A 21,052-nucleotide genomic window follows, 5' to 3' on the forward strand; every position below is an offset into this window, starting at 1 on the left:
CTGCCTGCTACAAAGGGCTCCAATGCCAAAACTGGTGTCAAAAGGACTGCTGTGAAGTTGGTGAAAGCGATGTTCAGCCAAAAGCTGTGAATCCTAGAAAGGATCAAACCGTATGTGATTAAAAGAACCATTCGCAGTTTCACTTTACCAGCCATGTTTACTTACCGGTGCATGCCTCGCACTCTGAAACAAGTTTATTGCTGCCTAGGAAGTGGCTACTGCCCTTGCTTTCTGTCTGCAAGTGAAGGAAAATGATCTGCCTGCTACAAAGGGCTCCAATGCCATAACTGGTGTCAAAAGGACTGCTGTGAAGTTGATGAAAGCGATGTTCAGCCAAAAGCTCTGAATCCTAGAAAGGATCAAACCGTATGTGATTAAAAGAACCATTTGCAGTTTCACTTTACCAGCCATGCTTACTTACCGGTGCATGCCTCGCACTCTGAAACAAGTTTATTGCTGCCTAGGAAGTGGCTACTGTCCTTGCTTTCTGTCTGCAACCAAAGGAAAATGATCTGCCTGCTACAAAGGGCTCCAATGCCAAAACTGGTGTCAAAAGGACTGCTGTGGAGTTGATGAAAGCGATGTTCAGCCAAAAGCTGTGAATCCTAGAAAGGATCAAACTGTATGTGATTGAATGAACCATTCGCAGTTTCACTTTACCAGCCATGTTTACTTACCGGTGCATGCCTCGCACTCTGAAACAAGTTTATTGTTGCTTAGGAAGTGGCTACTGCCCTTGCTTTCTGTCTGCAAGTGAAGGAAAATGATCTGCCTGCTACAAAGGGCTCCAATGCCAAAACTGGTGTCAAAAGGACTGCTGTGAAGTCGATGAAAGCTATGTTCAGCCAAAACCTGTGAATCCTAGAAAGGATCAAACCGCATGTGATTGAATGAACCATTCACAGTTTCACTTTACCAGCCATGTTTACTTACTGGTGCATGCCTCGCACTCTGAAACAAGTTTATTGCTGCCTAGGAAGTGGCTACTGCCCTTGCTTTCTGTCTGCAAGTGAAGGAAAATGATCTGCCTGCTACAAAGGGCTCCAATGCCAAAACTGGTGTCAAAAGGACTGCTGTGAAGTTGATGAAAGAGTTGTTCAGCCAAAAGTTGTGAATCCTAGAAAGGATCAAACCGTATGTGATTAAAAGAACCATTTGCAGTTTCACTTTACCAGCCATGTTTACTTACCGGTGCATGCCTCGCACTCTGAATCAAGTTTATTGCTGCATAGGAAGTGGCTACTGCCCTTGCTTTCTGTCTGCAAGTGAAGGAAAATGATCTGCCTGCTACAAAGGGCTCCAAAGCCAAAACTGGTGTCAAAAGGACTGCTGTGAAGTTGATGAAAGCGATGTTCAGCCAAAAGCTCTGAATCCTAGAAAGGATCAAACCGTATGTGATTGAATGAACCATTCACAGTTTCACTTTACCAGCCATGTTTACTTACAGGTGCATGCCTCGCACTCTGAAACAAGCGTCTTGCGGCCTAGGAAGTGGCTACTGCCCTTCCTTTCTGTCTGCAACCAAAGGAAAATTATCTGCCTGCTACAAAGGGCTCCAATGCCAAAACTGGTGTCAAAAGGACTGCTGTGGAGTTGATGAAAGCGATGTTCAGCCAAAAGCTGTGAATCCTAGAAAGGATCGAACTGTATGTGATTGAATGAACCATTCGCAGTTTCACTTTACCAGCCATGTTTACTTACCGGTGCATGCCTCGCACTCTGAAACAAGTTTATTGCTGCCTAGGAAGTGGCTACTGTCCTTGCTCTCTGTCTGCAACCAAAGTAAAATTATCTGCCTGCTACAAAGGGCTCCAATGCCAAAACTTGTGTCAAAAATACTGCTGTGAAGTTGATGAAAGCGATGTTCAGCCAAAAGCTATGAATCCTAGAAAGGATCAAACCGTATGTGATTGAATGAACCATTCACAGTTTCACTTTACCAGCCATGTTTACTTATAGGTGCATGCCTCGCACTCTGAAACAAGCGTCTTGCGGCCTAGGAAGTGGCTACTCCCCTTGCTTTCTGTCTGCAACCAAAGGAAAATTATCTGCCTGCTACAAAGGGCTCCAATGCCAAAACTGGTGTCAAAAGGACTGCTGTGAAGTTGATGAAAGCGATGTTCAGCCAAAAGCTGTGAATCCTAGAAAGTACCAAACCGTATGTGATTGAATGAACCATTCGCAGTTTCACTTTACCAGCCATGCTTACTTACCGATGCATGCCTCGCACTCTGAAACAAATTTATTGCTGCCTAGGAAGTGGCTACTGCCCTTGCTTTCTGTCTGCAAGTGAAGGAAAATGATCTGCCTGCTACAAAGGGCTCCAATGCCAAAACTGGTGTCAAAAGGACTGCTGTGAAGTTGATGAAAGCGATGTTCAGCCAAAAGCTGTGAATCCTAGAAAGGATCAAACCGTATGAGATTAAAAGAACCATTTGCAGTTTCACTTTACCAGCCATGCTTACTTACCGGTGCATGCATCGCACTCTGAAACAAGTTTATTGCTGCCTAGGAAGTGGCTACTGTCCTTGCTTTCTGTCTGCAACCAAAGGAAAATTATCTCCCTGCTACAAAGGGCTCCAATGCCAAAACTGGTGTCAAAAGGACTGCTGTGGAGTTGATGAAAGCGATGTTCAGCCAAAAGCTGTGAATCCTAGAAAGGATCAAACTGTATGTGATTGAATGAACCATTCGCAGTTTCACTTTACCAGCCATGTTTACTTACCGGTGCATGCCTCGCACTCTGAAACAAGTTTATTGTTGCTTAGGAAGTGGCTACTGCCCTTGCTTTCTGTCTGCAAGTGAAGGAAAATGATCTGCCTCCTACAAAGGGCTCCAATGCCAAAACTGGTGTCAAAAGGACTGCTGTGAAGTCGATGAAAGCTATGTTCAGCCAAAACCTGTGAATCCTAGAAAGGATCAAACCGCATGTGATTGAATGAACCATTCACAGTTTCACTTTACCAGCCATGTTTACTTACCGGTGCATGCCTCGCACTCTGAAACAAGTTTATTGCTGCCTAGGAAGTGGCTACTGCCCTTGCTTTCTGTCTGCAAGTGAAGGAAAATGATCTGCCTGCTACAAAGGGCTCCAATGCCAAAACTGGTGTCAAAAGGACTGCTGTGAAGTTGATGAAAGCGTTGTTCAGCCAAAAGCTGTGAATCCTAGAAAGGATCAAACCGTATGTGATTAAAAGAACCACTTGCAGTTTCACTTTACCAGCCATGTTTACTTACCGGTGCATGCCTCGCACTCTGAAACAAGTTTATTGCTGCCTAGGAAGTGGCTACTGCCCTTGCTTTCTGTCTGCAAGTGAAGGAAAATGATCTGCCTGCTACAAAGGGCTCCAAAGCCAAAACTGGTGTCAAAAGGACTGCTGTGAAGTTGATGAAAGCGATGTTCAGCCAAAAGCTCTGAATCCTAGAAAGGATCAAACCGTATGTGATTGAATGAACCATTCACAGTTTCACTTTACCAGCCATGTTTACTTACAGGTGCATGCCTCGCACTCTGAAACAAGAGTCTTGCGGCCTAGTAAGTGGCTACTGCCCTTCCTTTCTGTCTGCAACCAAAGGAAAATTATCTGCCTGCTACAAAGGGCTCCAATGCCAAAACTGGTGTCAAAAGGACTGCTGTGGAGTTGATGAAAGCGATGTTCAGCCAAAAGCTGTGAATCCTAGAAAGGATCAAACGGCATGTGATTGAATGAACCATTCACAGTTTCACTTTACCAGCCATGTTTACTTACCGGTGCATGCCTCGCACTCTGAAACAAGTTTATTGCTGCCTAGGAAGTGGCTACTGCCCTTGCTTTCTGTCTGCAAGTGAAGGAAAATGATCTGCCTGCTACAAAGGGCTCCAATGCCTAAACTGGTGTCAAAAGGACTGCTGTGAAGTTGATGAAAGCGATGTTCAGCCAAAAGCTGTGAATCCTAGAAAGGATCAAACCGTATGAGATTAAAAGAACCATTTGCAGTTTCACTTTACCAGCCATGCTTACTTACCGGTGCATGCATCGCACTCTGAAACAAGTTTATTGCTGCCTAGGAAGTGGCTACTGCCCTTGCTTTCTGTCTGCAACCAAAGGAACATTATCTGCCTGCTACCTGGGCTCCAATGCCAAAACTGGTGTCAAAAGGACTGTTGTGGAGTTGATGAAAGCGATGTTCAGCCAAAAGCTGTGAATCCTAGAAAGGATCAAACTGTATGTGATTGAATGAACCATTCTCAGTTTCACTCTACCAGCCATGTTTACTTACCGGTGCATGCCTCGCACTCTGAAACAAGTTTATTGTTGCCTAGGAAGTGGCTACTGCCCTTGCTTTCTGCCTGCAACCAAAGGAAAATGATCTGCCTGCTACAAAGGGCTCCAATGCCAAAACTGGTGTCAAAAGGACTGCTGTGAAGTTGGTGAAAGCGATGTTCAGCCAAAAGCTGTGAATCCTAGAAAGGATCAAACCGTATGTGATTAAAAGAACCATTCGCAGTTTCACTTTACCAGCCATGTTTACTTACCGGTGCATGCCTCGCACTCTGAAACAAGTTTATTGCTGCCTAGGAAGTGGCTACTGCCCTTGCTTTCTGTCTGCAAGTGAAGGAAAATGATCTGCCTGCTACAAAGGGCTCCAATGCCATAACTGGTGTCAAAAGGACTGCTGTGAAGTTGATGAAAGCGATGTTCAGCCAAAAGCTCTGAATCCTAGAAAGGATCAAACCGTATGTGATTAAAAGAACCATTTGCAGTTTCACTTTACCAGCCATGCTTACTTACCGGTGCATGCCTCGCACTCTGAAACAAGTTTATTGCTGCCTAGGAAGTGGCTACTGTCCTTGCTTTCTGTCTGCAACCAAAGGAAAATGATCTGCCTGCTACAAAGGGCTCCAATGCCAAAACTGGTGTCAAAAGGAATGCTGTGGAGTTGATGAAAGCGATGTTCAGCCAAAAGCTGTGAATCCTAGAAAGGATCAAACTGTATGTGATTGAATGAACCATTCGCAGTTTCACTTTACCAGCCATGTTTACTTACCGGTGCATGCCTCGCACTCTGAAACAAGTTTATTGTTGCTTAGGAAGTGGCTACTGCCCTTGCTTTCTGTCTGCAAGTGAAGGAAAATGATCTGCCTGCTACAAAGGGCTCCAATGCCAAAACTGGTGTCAAAAGGACTGCTGTGAAGTCGATGAAAGCTATGTTCAGCCAAAACCTGTGAATCCTAGAAAGGATCAAACCGCATGTGATTGAATGAACCATTCACAGTTTCACTTTACCAGCCATGTTTACTTACTGGTGCATGCCTCGCACTCTGAAACAAGTTTATTGCTGCCTAGGAAGTGGCTACTGCCCTTGCTTTCTGTCTGCAAGTGAAGGAAAATGATCTGCCTGCTACAAAGGGCTCCAATGCCAAAACTGGTGTCAAAAGGACTGCTGTGAAGTTGATGAAAGAGTTGTTCAGCCAAAAGTTGTGAATCCTAGAAAGGATCAAACCGTATGTGATTAAAAGAACCATTTGCAGTTTCACTTTACCAGCCATGTTTACTTACCGGTGCATGCCTCGCACTCTGAATCAAGTTTATTGCTGCATAGGAAGTGGCTACTGCCCTTGCTTTCTGTCTGCAAGTGAAGGAAAATGATCTGCCTGCTACAAAGGGCTCCAAAGCCAAAACTGGTGTCAAAAGGACTGCTGTGAAGTTGATGAAAGCGATGTTCAGCCAAAAGCTCTGAATCCTAGAAAGGATCAAACCGTATGTGATTGAATGAACCATTCACAGTTTCACTTTACCAGCCATGTTTACTTACAGGTGCATGCCTCGCACTCTGAAACAAGCGTCTTGCGGCCTAGGAAGTGGCTACTGCCCTTCCTTTCTGTCTGCAACCAAAGGAAAATTATCTGCCTGCTACAAAGGGCTCCAATGCCAAAACTGGTGTCAAAAGGACTGCTGTGGAGTTGATGAAAGCGATGTTCAGCCAAAAGCTGTGAATCCTAGAAAGGATCAAACTGTATGTGATTGAATGAACCATTCGCAGTTTCACTTTACCAGCCATGTTTACTTACCGGTGCATGCCTCGCACTCTGAAACAAGTTTATTGCTGCCTAGGAAGTGGCTACTGTCCTTGCTCTCTGTCTGCAACCAAAGTAAAATTATCTGCCTGCTACAAAGGGCTCCAATGCCAAAACTTGTGTCAAAAAAACTGCTGTGAAGTTGATGAAAGCGATGTTCAGCCAAAAGCTATGAATCCTAGAAAGGATCAAACCGTATGTGATTGAATGAACCATTCACAGTTTCACTTTACCAGCCATGTTTACTTATAGGTGCATGCCTCGCACTCTGAAACAAGCGTCTTGCGGCCTAGGAAGTGGCTACTCCCCTTGCTTTCTGTCTGCAACCAAAGGAAAATTATCTGCCTGCTACAAAGGGCTCCAATGCCAAAACTGGTGTCAAAAGGACTGCTGTGAAGTTGATGAAAGCGATGTTCAGCCAAAAGCTGTGAATCCTAGAAAGTACCAAACCGTATGTGATTGAATGAACCATTCGCAGTTTCACTTTACCAGCCATGCTTACTTACCGATGCATGCCTCGCACTCTGAAACAAATTTATTGCTGCCTAGGAAGTGGCTACTGCCCTTGCTTTCTGTCTGCAAGTGAAGGAAAATGATCTGCCTGCTACAATGGGCTCCAATGCCAAAACTGGTGTCAAAAGGACTGCTGTGAAGTTGATGAAAGCGATGTTCAGCCAAAAGCTGTGAATCCTAGAAAGGATCAAACCGTATGTGATTAAAAGAACCATTTGCAGTTTCACTTTACCAGCCATGCTTACTTACCGGTGCATGCCTCGCACTCTGAAACAAGTTTATTGCTGCCTAGGAAGTGGCTACTGTCCTTGCTTTCTGTCTGCAACCAAAGGAAAATTATCTGCCTGCTACAAAGGGCTCCAAAGCCAAAACTGGTGTCAAAAGGACTGCTGTGGAGTTGATGAAAGCGATGTTCAGCCAAAAGCTGTGAATCCTAGAAAGGATCAAACTGTATGTGATTGAATGAACCATTCGCAGTTTCACTTTACCAGCCATGTTTACTTACCGGTGCATGCCTCGCACTCTGAAACAAGTTTATTGTTGCCTAGGAAGTGGCTACTGCCCTTGCTTTCTGCCTGCAACCAAAGGAAAATGATCTGCCTGCTACAAAGGGCTCCAATGCCAAAACTGGTGTCAAAAGGACTGCTGTGAAGTTGGTGAAAGCGATGTTCAGCCAAAAGCTGTGAATCCTAGAAAGTACCAAACCGTATGTGATTGAATGAACCATTCGCAGTTTCACTTTACCAGCCATGCTTTCTTACCGGTGCATGCCTCGCACTCTGAAACAAGTTTATTGCTGCCTAGGAAGTGGCTACTGCCCTTGCTTTCTGTCTGCAAGTGAAGGAAAATGATCTGCCTGCTACAAAGGGCTCCAATGCCTAAACTGGTGTCAAAAGGACTGCTGTGAAGTTGATGAAAGCGATGTTCAGCCAAAAGCTGTGAATCCTAGAAAGGATCAAACCGTATGAGATTAAAAGAACCATTTGCAGTTTCACTTTACCAGCCATGCTTACTTACCGGTGCATGCCTCGCACTCTGAAACAAGTTTATTGCTGCCTAGGAAGTGGCTACTGCCCTTGCTTTCTGTCTGCAACCAAAGGAACATTATCTGCCTGCTATCAAGGGCTCCAATGCCAAAACTGGTGTCAAAAGGACTGTTGTGGAGTTAATGAAAGCGATGTTCAGCCAAAAGCTGTGAATCCTAGAAAGGATCAAACTGTATGTGATTGAATGAACCATTCGCAGTTTCACTTTACCAGCCATGTTTACTTACCGGTGCATGCCTCGCACTCTGAAACAAGTTTATTGTTGCCTAGGAAGTGGCTACTGCCCTTGCTTTCTGCCTGCAACCAAAGGAAAATGATCTGCCTGCTACAAAGGGCTCCAATGCCAAAACTGGTGTCAAAAGGACTGCTGTGAAGTTGGTGAAAGCGATGTTCAGCCAAAAGCTGTGAATCCTAGAAAGGATCAAACCGTATGTGATTAAAAGAACCATTCGCAGTTTCACTTTACCAGCCATGTTTACTTACCGGTGCATGCCTCGCACTCTGAAACAAGTTTATTGCTGCCTAGGAAGTGGCTACTGCCCTTGCTTTCTGTCTGCAAGTGAAGGAAAATGATCTGCCTGCTACAAAGGGCTCCAATGCCATAACTGGTGTCAAAAGGACTGCTGTGAAGTTGATGAAAGCTATGTTCAGCCAAAAGCTCTGAATCCTAGAAAGGATCAAACCGTATGTGATTAAAAAAACCATTTGCAGTTTCACTTTACCAGCCATGCTTACTTACCGGTGCATGCCTCGCACTCTGAAACAAGTTTAATGCTGCCTAGGAAGTGCCTACTGTCCTTGCTTTCTGTCTGCAACCAAAGGAAAATTATCTGCCTGCTACAAAGGGCTCCAATGCCAAAACTGGTGTCAAAAGGACTGCTGTGGAGTTGATGAAAGCGATGTTCAGCCAAAAGCTGTGAATCCTAGAAAGGTTCAAACTGTATGTGATTGAATGAACCATTCGCAGTTTCACTTTACCAGCCATGTTTACTTACCGGTGCATGCCTCGCACTCTGAAACAAGTTTATTGCTGCCTAGCAAGTGGCTACTGCCCTTGCTTTCTGTCTGCAAGTGAAGGAAAATGATCTGCCTGCTACAAAGGGCTCCAAAGCCAAAACTGGTGTCAAAAGGACTGCTGTGAAGTTGATGAAAGCGATGTTCAGCCAAAAGCTCTGAATCCTAGAAAGGATCAAACCGTATGTGATTGAATGAACCATTCACAGTTTCACTTTACCAGCCATGTTTACTTACAGGTGCATGCCTCGCACTCTGAAACAAGAGTCTTGCGGCCTAGTAAGTGGCTACTGCCCTTCCTTTCTGTCTGCAACCAAAGGAAAATTATCTGCCTGCTACAAAGGGCTCCAATGCCAAAACTGGTGTCAAAAGGACTGCTGTGGAGTTGATGAAAGCGATGTTCAGCCAAAAGCTGTGAATCCTAGAAAGGATCAAACGGCATGTGATTGAATGAACCATTCACAGTTTCACTTTACCAGCCATGTTTACTTACCGGTGCATGCCTCGCACTCTGAAACAAGTTTATTGCTGCCTAGGAAGTGGCTACTGCCCTTGCTTTCTGTCTGCAAGTGAAGGAAAATGATCTGCCTGCTACAAAGGGCTCCAATGCCTAAACTGGTGTCAAAAGGACTGCTGTGAAGTTGATGAAAGCGATGTTCAGCCAAAAGCTGTGAATCCTAGAAAGGATCAAACTGTATGTGATTAAAAGAACCATTTGCAGTTTCACTTTACCAGCCATGCTTACTTACCGGTGCATGCCTCGCACTCTGAAACAAGTTTATTGCTGCCTAGGAAGTGGCTACTGTCCTTGCTTTCTGTCTGCAACCAAAGGAAAATTATCTGCCTGCTACCAAGGGCTCCAATGCCAAAACTGGTGTCAAAAGGACTGTTGTGAAGTTGATGAAAGCGATGTTCAGCCAAAAGCTCTGAATCCTAGAAAGGATCAAACCGTATGTGATTGAATGAACCATTCACAGTTTCACCTTACCAGCCATGTTTACTTACAGGTGCATGCCTCGCACTCTGAAACAAGCGTCTTGCGGCCTAGGAAGTGGCTACTGCCCTTCCTTTCTGTCTGCAACCAAAGGAAAATTATCTGCCTGCTACACAGGGCTCCAATGCCAAAACTGGTGTCAAAAGGACTGCTGTGGAGTTGATGAAAGCGATGTTCAGCCAAAAGCTGTGAATCCTAGAAAGGATCAAACTGTATGTGATTGAATGAACCATTCGCAGTTTCACTTTACCAGCCATGTTTACTTACCGGTGCATGCCTCGCACTCTGAAACAAGTTTATTGCTGCCTAGGAAGTGGCTAATGTCCTTGCTCTCTGTCTGCAACCAAAGTAAAATTATCTGCCTGCTACAAAGGGCTCCAATGCCAAAACTTGTGTCAAAAATACTGCTGTGAAGTTGATGAAAGCGATGTTCAGCCAAAAGCTATGAATCCTAGAAAGGATCAAACCGTATGTGATTGAATGAACCATTCACAGTTTCACTTTACCAGCCATGTTTACTTATAGGTGCATGCCTCGCACTCTGAAACAAGCGTCTTGCGGCCTAGGAAGTGGCTACTCCCCTTGCTTTCTGTCTGCAACCAAAGGAAAATTATCTGCCTGCTACAAAGGGCTCCAATGCCAAAACTGGTGTCAAAAGGACTGCTGTGAAGTTGATGAAAGCGATGTTCAGCCAAAAGCTGTGAATCCTAGAAAGTACCAAACCGTATGTGATTGAATGAACCATTCGCAGTTTCACTTTACCAGCCATGCTTACTTACCGGTGCATGCCTCGCACTCTGAAACAAGTTTATTGCTGCCTAGGAAGTGGCTACTGCCCTTGCTTTCTGTCTGCAAGTGAAGGAAAATGATCTGCCTGCTACAAAGTGCTCCAATGCCAAAACTGGTGTCAAAAGGACTGCTGTGAAGTTGATGAAAGCGATGTTCAGCCAAAAGCTGTGAATCCTAGAAAGGATCAAACCGTATGTGATTAAAAGAACCATTTGCAGTTTCACTTTACCAGCCATGTTTACTTACCGGTGCATGCCTCGCACTCTGAAACAAGTTTATTGCTGCCTAGGAAGTGGCTACTGCCCTTGCTTTCTGTCTGCAAGTGAAGGAACATGATCTGCCTGCTACAAAGGGCTCCAAAGCCAAAACTGGTGTCAAAAGGACTGCTGTTAAGTTGATGAAAGCGATGTTCAGCCAAAAGCTCTGAATCCTAGAAAGGATCAAACCGTATGTGATTGAATGAGCCATTCACAGTTTCACTTTACCAGACATGTTTACTTACAGGTGCATGCCTCACACTCTGAAACAAGCGTCTTGCGGCCTAGGAAGTGGCTACTGCCATTCCCTTCTGTCTGCAACCAAAGGAAAATTATCTGCCTGCTACTAAGGGCTCCAATGCCAAAACTGGTGTCAAAAGAACTGCTGTGGAGTTGATGAAAGCGATGTTCAGCCAAAAGCTGTGAATCCTAGAAAGGATCAAACCGCATGTGATTGAATGAACCATTCACAGTTTCACTTTACCAGCCATGTTTACTTACCGGTGCATGCCTCGCACTCTGAAACAAGTTTATTGCTGCCTAGGAAGTGGCTACTGCCCTTGCTTTCTGTCTGCAAGTGAAGAAAAATGATCTGCCTGCTACAAAGGGCTCCAATGCCAAAACTGGTCTCAAAAGGACTGCTGTGAAGTTGATGAAAGCGATGTTCAGCCAAAAGCTCTGAATCCTAGAAAGGATCAAACTGTATGTGATTGAATGAACCATTCGCAGTTTCACTTTACCAGCCATGTTTACTTACAGGTGCATGCCTCGCACTCTGAAACAAGCATCTTGCGGCCTAGGAAGTGGCTACTGCCCTTCCTTTCTGTCTGCAACCAAAGGAAAATTATCTGCCTGCTACAAAGAGCTCCAATGCCAAAACTGGTGTCAAAAGGACTGCTGTGGAGTTGATGAAAGCGATGTTGAGCCAAAAGCTGTGAATCCTAGAAAGGATCAAACTGTATGTGATTGAATGAACCATTCGCAGTTTCACTTTACCAGCCATGTTTACTTACCGGTGTATGCCTCGCACTCTGAAACACGTTTATTGCTGCCTAGGAAGTGGCTACTGCCCTTGCTTTCTGCCTGCAACCAAAGGAAAATGATCTGCCTGCTACAAAGGGCTCCAATGCCAAAACTGGTGTCAAAAGGACTGCTGTGAAGTTGGTGAAAGCGATGTTCAGCCAAAAGCTCTGAATCCTAGAAAGGATCAAACCGTATGTGATTGAATTAACCATTCGCAGTTTCACTTTACCAGCCATGTTTACTTACAGGTGCATGCCTCGCACTCTGAAACAAGCGTCTTGCGGCCTAGGAAGTGGCTACTGCCCTTGCTTTCTGTCTGCAACCAAAGGAAAATTATCTGCCTGCTACAAAGGGCTCCAATGCCAAAACTGGTGTCAACAGGACTGCTGTAAAGTTGATGAAAGCGATGTTCAGCCAAAAGCTGAGAATCCTAGAAAGGATCATACCGCATGTGATTGAATGAACCATTCACAGTTTCACTTTACCAGCCATGTTTACTTACCGGTGCATGCCTCGCACTCTGAAACAATTTTATTGCTGCCTAGGAAGTGGCTACTGCCCTTGCTTTCTGTCTGCAAGTGAAGGAAAATGATCTGCCTGCTACAAAGGGCTCCAATGCCTAAAATGGTGTCAAAAGGACTGCTGTGACGTTGATGAAAGCGATGTTCAGCCAAAAGCTGTGAATCCTAGAAAGGATCAAACCGTATGTGATTAAAAGAACCATTTGCAGTTTCACTTTATCAGCCATGCTTACTTACCGGTGTATGCCTCGCACTCTGAAACAAGTTTATTGCTGCCTAGGAAGTGGCTACTGTCCTTGCTTTCTGTCTGCAACCAAAGGAAAATTATTTGCCTGCTACAAAGGGCTCCAATGCCAAAACTGGTGTCAAAAGGACTGCTGTGGAGTTGATGAAAGTGATGTTCAGCCAAAAGCTCTGAATCCTAGAAAGGATCAAACCGTATGTGATTGAATGAACCATTCACAGTTTCACTTTACCAGCCATGTTTACTTACAGGTGCATGCCCCGCACTCTGAAACAAGCGTCTTGCGGCTTAGGAAGTGGCTACTGCCCTTCCTTTCTGTCTGCAACCAAAGGAAAATTATCTGCCTGCTACAAAGGGCTCGAATGCCAAAACTGGTGTCAAAAGGACTGCTGTGGAGTTGATGAAAGCGATGTTCAGCCAAAAGCTGTGAATCCTAGAAAGGATCAAACTGTATGTGATTGAATGAAACATTCGCAGTTTCACTTTACCAGCAATGTTTACTTACCTGTGCATGCCTCGCACTCTGAAACAAGTTTATTGTTGCCTAGGAAGTGGCTACTGCCCTTGCTTTCTGCCTGCAACCAAAGGAAAATGATCTGCCTGCTACAAACGGCTCCAATGCCAAAACTGGTGTCAAAAGGACTGCTGTGAAGTTGGTGAAAGCGATGTTCAGCCAAAAGCTGTGAATCCTAGAAAGGATCAAACCGTATGTGATTAAAAGAACCATTCGCAGTTTCACTTTACCAGCCATGGTTACTTACCGGTGCATGCCTCGCACTCTGAAACAAGTTTATTGCTGCCTAGGAAGTGGCTACTGCCCTTGCTTTCTGTCTGCAAGTGAAGGAAAATTATCTGCCTGCTACAAAGGGCTCCAATGCCATAACTGGTGTCAAAAGGACTGCTGTGAAGTTGATGAAAGCGATGTTCAGCCAAAAGCTCTGAATCCTAGAAAGGATCAAACCGTATGTGATTAAAAGAACCATTTGCAGTTTCACTTTACCAGCCATGCTTACTTACCGGTGCATGCCTCGCACTCTGAAACAAGTTTATTGCTGCCTAGGAAGTGGCTACTGTCCTTGCTTTCTGTCTGCAACCAAAGGAAAATTATCTGCCTGCTACAAAGGGCTCCAATGCCAAAACTGGTGTCAAAAGGACTGCTGTGGAGTTGATGAAAGCGATGTTGAGCCAAAAGCTGTGAATCCTAGAAAGGATCAAACTGTAGGTGATTGAATGAACCATTCGCAGTTTCACTTTACCAGCCATGTTTACTTACTGGTGCATGCCTCGCACTCTGAAACAAGTTTATTGTTGCTTAGGAAGTGGCTACTGCCCTTGCTACTGTCTGCAACCAAAGTAAAATTATCTGCCTGCTACAAAGGGCTCCAATGCCAAAACTTGTGTCAAAAATACTGCTGTGGAGTTGATGAAAGCGATGTTCAGCCAAAAGCTGTGAATCCTAGAAAGGATCAAACTGTATGTGATTGAATGAACCATTTGCAGTTTCACTTTACCAGCCATGTTTACTTACTGGTGCATGCCTCGCACTCTGAAACAAGTTTATTGTTGCTTAGGAAGTGGCTTCTGCCCTTGCTTTCTGTCTGCAAGTGAAGGAAAATGATTTGCCTGCTACAATGGGCTCCAATGCCAAAACTGGTGTCAAAAGGACTGCTGTGAAGTTGATGAAAGCGATGTTCAGCCAAAAGCTGTGAATCCTAGAAAAGATCAAACCGTATGTGATTAAAAGAACCATTTGCAGTTTCACTTTACCAGCCATGCTTACTTACCGGTGCATGCCTCGCACTCTGAAACAAGTTTATTGCTGCCTAGGAAGTGGCTACTGTCCTTGCTTTCTGTCTGCAACCAAAGGAAAATTATCTGCCTGCTACAAAGGGCTCCAATGCCAAAACTGGTGTCAAAAGGACTGCTGTGGAGTTGATGAAAGCGATGTTCAGCCAAAAGCTGTGAATCCTAGAAAGGATCAAACTGTATGTGATTGAATGAACCATTCGCAGTTTCACTTTACCAGCCATGTTTACTTACCGGTGCATGCCTCGCACTCTGAAACAAGTTTATTGCTGCCTAGGAAGTGGCTATTGTCCTTGCTCTCTGTCTGCAACCAAAGTAAAATTATCTGCCTGCTACAAAGGGCTCCAATGCCAAAACTTGTGTCAAAAATACTGCTGTGAAGTTGATGAAAGCGATGTTCAGCCAAAAGCTATGAATCCTAGAAAGGATCAAACCGTATGTGATTGAATGAACCATTCACAGTTTCACTTTACCAGCCATGTTTACTTATAGGTGCATGCCTCGCACTCTGAAACAAGCGTCTTGCGGCCTAGGAAGTGGCTACTGCCCTTGCTTTCTGTCTGCAACCAAAGGAAAATTATCTGCCTGCTACAAAGGGCTCCAATGCCAAAACTGGTGTCAAAAGGACTGCTGTGAAGTTGATGAAAGCGATGTTCAGCCAAAAGCTGTGAATCCTAGAAAGTACCAAACCGTATGTGATTGAATGAACCATTCGCAGTTTCACTTTACCAGCCATGCTTACTTACCGGTGCATGCCTCGCACTCTGAAACAAGTTTATTGCTGCCTAGGAAGTGGCTACTGCCCTTGCTTTCTGTCTGCAAGTGAAGGAAAATGATGTGCCTGCTACAATGGGCTCCAATGCCAAAACTGGTGTCAAAAGGACTGCTGTGAAGTTGATGAAAGCGATGTTCAGCCAAAAGCTGTGAATCCTAGAAAGGATCAAACCGTATGTGATTGAATGAACCATTCGCAGTTTCACTTTACCAGCCATGTTTACTTACAGGTGCATGCCTCGCACTCTGAAACAAGCATCTTGCGGCCTAGGAAGTGGCTACTGCCCTTCCTTTCTGCCTGCAACCAAAGGAAAATTATCTGCCTGCTACAAAGAGCTCCAATGCCAAAACTGGTGTCAAAAGGACTGCTGTGGAGTTGATGAAAGCGATGTTGAGCCAAAAGCTGTGAATCCTAGAAAGGATCAAACTGTATGTGATTGAATGAACCATTCGCAGTTTCACTTTACCAGCCATGTTTACTTACCGGTGTATGCCTCGCACTCTGAAACAAGTTTATTGCTGCCTAGGAAGTGGCTACTGCCCTTGCTTTCTGCCTGCAACCAAAGGAAAATGATCTGCCTGCTACAAAGGGCTCCAATGCCAAAACTGGTGTCAAAAGGACTGCTGTGAAGTTGGTGAAAGCGATGTTCAGCCAAAAGCTCTGAATCCTAGAAAGGATCAAACCGTATGTGATTGAATTAACCATTCGCAGTTTCACTTTACCAGCCATGTTTACTTACAGGTGCATGCCTCGCACTCTGAAACAAGCGTCTTGCGGCCTAGGAAGTGGCTACTGCCCTTGCTTTCTGTCTGCAACCAAAGGAAAATTATCTGCCTGCTACAAAGGGCTCCAATGCCAAAACTGGTGTCAACAGGACTGCTGTGAAGTTGATGAAAGCGATGTTCAGCCAAAAGCTGAGAATCCTAGAAAGGATCATACCGCATGTGATTGAATGAACCATTCACAGTTTCACTTTACCAGCCATGTTTACTTACCGGTGCATGCCTCGCACTCTGAAACAAGTTTATTGCTGCCTAGGAAGTGGCTACTGCCCTTGCTTTCTGTCTGCAAGTGAAGGAAAATGATCTGCCTGCTACAAAGGGCTCCAATGCCTAAAATGGTGTCAAAAGGACTGCTGTGACGTTGATGAAAGCGATGTTCAGCCAAAAGCTGTGAATCCTAGAAAGGATCAAACCGTATGTGATTAAAAGAACCATTTGCAGTTTCACTTTATCAGCCATGCTTACTTACCGGTGCATGCCTCGCACTCTGAAACAAGTTTATTGCTGCCTAGGAAGTGGCTACTGTCCTTGCTTTCTGTCTGCAACCAAAGGAAAATTATTTGCCTGCTACAAAGGGCTCCAATGCCAAAACTGGTGTCAAAAGGACTGCTGTGGAGTTGATGAAAGTGATGTTCAGCCAAAAGCTCTGAATCCTAGAAAGGATCAAACCGTATGTGATTGAATGAACCATTCACAGTTTCACTTTACCAGCCATGTTTACTTACAGGTGCATGCCCCGCACTCTGAAACAAGCGTCTTGCGGCCTAGGAAGTGGCTACTGCCCTTCCTTTCTGTCTGCAACCAAAGGAAAATTATCTGCCTGCTACAAAGGGCTCGAATGCCAAAACTGGTGTCAAAAGGACTGCTGTGGAGTTGATGAAAGCGATGTTCAGCCAAAAGCTGTGAATCCTAGAAAGGATCAAACTGTATGTGATTGAATGAAACATTCGCAGTTTCACTTTACCAGCAATGTTTACTTACCTGTGCATGCCTCGCACTCTGAAACAAGTTTATTGTTGCCTAGGAAGTGGCTACTGCCCTTGCTTTCTGCCTGCAACCAAAGGAAAATGATCTGCCTGCTACAAACGGCTCCAATGCCAAAACTGGTGTCAAAAGGACTGCTGTGAAGTTGGTGAAAGCGATGTTCAGCCAAAAGCTGTGAATCCTAGAAAGGATCAAACCGTATGTGATTAAAAGAACCATTCGCAGTTTCACTTTACCAGCCATGGTTACTTACCGGTGCATGCCTCGCACTCTGAAACAAGTTTATTGCTGCCTAGGAAGTGGCTACTGCCCTTGCTTTCTGTCTGCAAGTGAAGGAAAATTATCTGCCTGCTACAAAGGGCTCCAATGCCATAACTGGTGTCAAAAGGACTGCTGTGAAGTTGATGAAAGCGATGTTCAGCCAAAAGCTCTGAATCCTAGAAAGGATCAAACCGTATGTGATTAAAAGAACCATTTGCAGTTTCACTTTACCAGCCATGCTTACTTACCGGTGCATGCCTCGCACTCTGAAACAAGTTTATTGCTGCCTAGGAAGTGGCTACTGTCCTTGCTTTCTGTCTGCAACCAAAGGAAAATTATCTGCCTGCTACAAAGGGCTCCAATGCCAAAACTGGTGTCAAAAGGACTGCTGTGGAGTTGATGAAAGCGATGTTCAGCCAAAAGCTGTGAATCCTAGAAAGGATCAAACTGTATGTGATTGAATGAACCATTCGCAGTTTCACTTTACCAGCCATGTTTACTTACCGGTGCATGCCTCGCACTCTGAAACAAGTTTATTGCTGCCTAGGAAGTGGCTATTGTCCTTGCTCTCTGTCTGCAACCAAAGTAAAATTATCTGCCTGCTACAAAGGGCTCCAATGCCAAAACTTGTGTCAAAAATACTGCTGTGAAGTTGATGAAAGCGATGTTCAGCCAAAAGCTATGAATCCTAGAAAGGATCAAACCGTATGTGATTGAATGAACCATTCACAGTTTCACTTTACCAGCCATGTTTACTTATAGGTGCATGCCTCGCACTCTGAAACAAGCGTCTTGCGGCCTAGGAAGTGGCTACTGCCCTTGCTTTCTGTCTGCAACCAAAGGAAAATTATCTGCCTGCTACAAAGGGCTCCAATGCCAAAACTGGTGTCAAAAGGACTGCTGTGAAGTTGATGAAAGCGATGTTCAGCCAAAAGCTGTGAATCCTAGAAAGTACCAAACCGTATGTGATTGAATGAACCATTCGCATTTTCACTTTACCAGCCATGTTTACTTACCGGTGCATGCCTTGCACTCTGAAACAAGTTTATTGTTGCTTAGGAAGTGGCTACTGCCCTTGCTTTCTGTCTGCAAGTGAAGGAAAATGATCTGCCTGCTACAAAGGGCTCCAATGCCAAAACTGGTGTCAAAAGGACTGCTGTGAAGTCGATGAAAGCTATGTTCAGCCAAAACCTGTGAATCCTAGAAAGGATCAAACCGCATGTGATTGAATGAATCATTCACAGTTTCACTTTACCAGCCATGTTTACTTACCGGTGCATGCCTCACACTCTGAAACAAGTTTATTGCTGCCTAGGAAGTGGCTACTGCCCTTGCTTTCTGTCTGCAAATGAAGGAAAATGATCTGCCTGCTACAAAGGGCTCCAAAGCCAAAACTGGTGTCAAAAGGACTGCTGTGAAGTTGATGAAAGCGTTGTTCAGCCAAAAGCTGTGAATCCTAGAAAGGATCAAACCGTATGTGATTAAAAGAACCATTTGCAGTTTCACTTTACCAGCCATGTTTACTTACCGGTGCATGCCTCGCACTCTGAAACAAGTTTATTGCTGCCTAGGAAGGGGCGACTGCCCTTGCTTTCTGTCTGCAAGTGAAGGAAAATGATCTGCCTGCTACAAAGGGCTCCAAAGCCAAAACTGGTGTCAAAAGGACTGCTGTGAAGTTGATGAAAGCGATGTTCAGCCAAAAGCTCTGAATCCTAGAAAGGATCAAACCGTATGTGATTGAATGAACCATTCCCAGTTTCACTTTACCAGCCATGTTTACTTACAGGTGCATGCCTCGCACTCTGAAACAAGAGTCTTGCGGCCTAGTAAGTCGCTACTGCCCTTCCTTTCTGTCTGTAACCAAAGGAAAATTATCTGCCTGCTACAAAGGGCTCCAATGCAAAAAACTGGTGTCAAAAGGACTGCTGTGGAGTTGATGAAAGCGATGTTCAGCCAAAAGCTGTGAATCCTAGAAAGGATCAAACCGCATGTGATTGAATGAACCATTCACAGTTTCACTTTACCAGCCATGTTTACTTACCGGTGCATGCCTCGCACTCTGAAACAAGTTTATTGCTGCCTAGGAAGTGGCTACTGCCCTTGCTTTCAGTCTGCAACCAAAGGAAAATTATCTGCCTGCTACCAAGGGCTCCAATGCCAAAACTGGTGTCAAAAGGACTGTTGTGAAGTTGATGAAAGCGATGTTCAGCCAAAAGCTCTAAGTCCTAGAAATGATCAAACCGTATGTGATTGAATGAACCATTCACAGTTTCACCTTACCAGCCATGTTTACTTACAGGTGCATGCCTCGCACTCTGAAACAAGCGTCTTGCGGCCTAGGAAGTGGCTACTGCCCATCCTTTCTGTCTGCAACCAAAGGAAAATTATCTGCCTGCTACAAAGGGCTCCAATGCCAAAACTGGTGTCAAAAAGACTGCTGTGGAGTTGATGAAAGCGATGTTCAGCCAAAAGCTGTGAATCCTAGAAAGGATCAAACTGTATGTGATTGAATGAACCATTTGCAGTTTCACTTTACCAGCCATGTTTACTTACCGGTGCATGCCTCGCACTCTGAAACAAGTTTATTGCTGCCTAGGAAGTGGCTACTGTCCTTGCTCTCTGTCTGCAACCGAAGTAAAATTATCTGCCTGCTACAAAGGGCTCCAATGCCAAAACTTGTGTCAAAAATACTGCTGTGAAGTTGATGAAAGCGATGTTCAGCCAAAAGCTATGAATCCTAGAAAGGATCAAACCGTATGTGATTGAATGAACCATTCACAGTTTCACTTTACCAGCCATGTTTACTTATAGGTGCATGCCTCGCACTCTGAAACAAGCGTCTTGCGGCCTAGGAAGTGGCTACTCCCCTTGCTTTCTGTCTGCAACCAAAGGAAAATTATCTGCCTGCTACAGAGGGCTCCAATGCCAAAACTGGTGTCAAAAGGACTGCTGTGAAGTTGATGAAAGCGATGTTCAGCCAAAAGCTGTGAATCCTAGAAAGTACCAAACCGTATGTGATTGAATGAACCATTCGCAGTTTCACTTTACCAGCCATGCTTACTTACCGGTGCATGCCTCGCACTCTGAAACAAGTTTATTGCTGCCTAGGAAGTGGCTACTGCCCTTGCTTTCTGTCTGCAAGTGAAGGAAAATGATCTGCCTGCTACAAAGGGCTCCAATGCCAAAACTGGTGTCAAAAGGACTGCTGTGAAGTTGATGAAAGCGATGTTCAGCCAAAAGCTGTGAATCCTAGAAAGGATCAAACCGTATGTGATTAAAAGAACCATTTGCAGTTTCACTTTACCAGCCATGTTTACTTACCGGTGCATGCCTCGCACTCTGAAACAAGTTTATTGCTGCCTAGGAAGTGGCTACTGCCCTTGCTTTCTGTCTGCAAGTGAAGGAACACGATCTGCCTGCTACAAAGGGCTCCAAAGCCAAAACTGGTGTCAAAAGGACTGCTGTTAAGTTGATGAAAGCGATGTTCAGCCAAAAGCTCTGAATCCTAGAAAGGATCAAACCGTATGTGATTGAATGAGCCATTCACAGTTTCACTTTACCAGACATGTTTACTTACAGGTGCATGCCTCACTCTCTGAAACAAGCGTCTTGCGGCCTAGGAAGTGGCTACTGCCCTTCCCTTCTGTCTGCAACCAAAGGAAAATTATCTGCCTGCTACTAAGGGCTCCAATGCCAAAACTGGTGTCAAAAGGACTGCTGTGGAGTTGATGAAAGCAATGTTCAGCCAAAAGCTGTGAATCCTAGAAAGGATCAAACCGCATGTGATTGAATGAACCATTCACAGTTTCACTTTACCAGCCATGTTTTCTTACCGGTGCATGCCTCGCACTCTGAAACAAGTTTATTGCTGCCTAGGAAGTGGCTACTGCCCTTGCTTTCTGTCTGCAAGTGAAGAAAAATGATCTGCCTGCTACAAAGGGCTCCAATGCCAAAACTGGTGTCAAAAGGACTGCTGTGAAGTTGA

The sequence above is a fragment of the Pleurodeles waltl genome, unplaced genomic scaffold, assembly GCF_031143425.1.
Source record: "Pleurodeles waltl isolate 20211129_DDA unplaced genomic scaffold, aPleWal1.hap1.20221129 scaffold_100, whole genome shotgun sequence".
In the NCBI taxonomy this organism is placed as follows: Eukaryota; Metazoa; Chordata; class Amphibia; order Caudata; family Salamandridae; genus Pleurodeles; species Pleurodeles waltl.